The sequence below is a fragment of the Monodon monoceros genome, unplaced genomic scaffold (assembly GCF_005190385.1).
Source record: "Monodon monoceros isolate NGI ecotype Baffin Bay Population unplaced genomic scaffold, NGI_Narwhal_1 Super_Scaffold_12, whole genome shotgun sequence".
Taxonomy (NCBI): Eukaryota; Metazoa; Chordata; class Mammalia; order Artiodactyla; family Monodontidae; genus Monodon; species Monodon monoceros.
Genome location: NW_021703768.1, coordinates 151,666,118 through 151,666,625, shown reverse-complemented (window position 1 = coordinate 151,666,625; position 508 = coordinate 151,666,118). Strand labels below are relative to the sequence as shown.

Below are 508 nucleotides of genomic sequence, written 5' to 3'. Positions count from 1 at the left end.
GAGCTCATGTATGGGTTGATCTGACTGTGAGCTCTGTAAGTCCTGTGCCACATCTTGGGGGCTTTGTTCACCTGGATGTGCTCAGTGACCAGAGGATCATCATCTAAGCCCTTAAGTTCAGCATTACTCTCTGCATTTTTGAGCATTGTCCAGTAAAAATTCAGCACTTTTTTTGTGCCACCAACCCTGTGTCCAGCACCACTGTTTGGCCTGGGACCACCTACCAACTCTACCATTGTAACGGCGGAATGGCACACATTGCTTCTGTAAAGTGATACTTGGTGGCTTTTTGGAGATGCATACCCTTAATGGCCTGGGCAGTTTCATGAGTGTTCTTGATTTGTATGCTAGGTTCTCAAGCAGTTCTCTGGTAGTTTTACCCAATTCCACAAATCCTAATGCAGAGTGTTCATTGTATACTGTTGATCACTGACCAAAATGTGGCTGCTCAGAATCGATTTATTTTCACAGAAGATCCAAAGGTGTCCTAAGAAACGCATCACTGCAG

At 44.9% G+C, this 508-nt stretch overlaps 1 non-coding gene across 1 annotated transcript; it reads right to left on the bottom strand.

Moving 5' to 3' along the window:
- Nucleotides 1-443: 443 nt before the first annotated feature.
- LOC114893502 lies at nt 444-508 on the bottom strand. Its single transcript, XR_003792921.1, has one exon. It is a non-coding gene; the product is annotated as a small nucleolar RNA SNORD58 (small nucleolar RNA).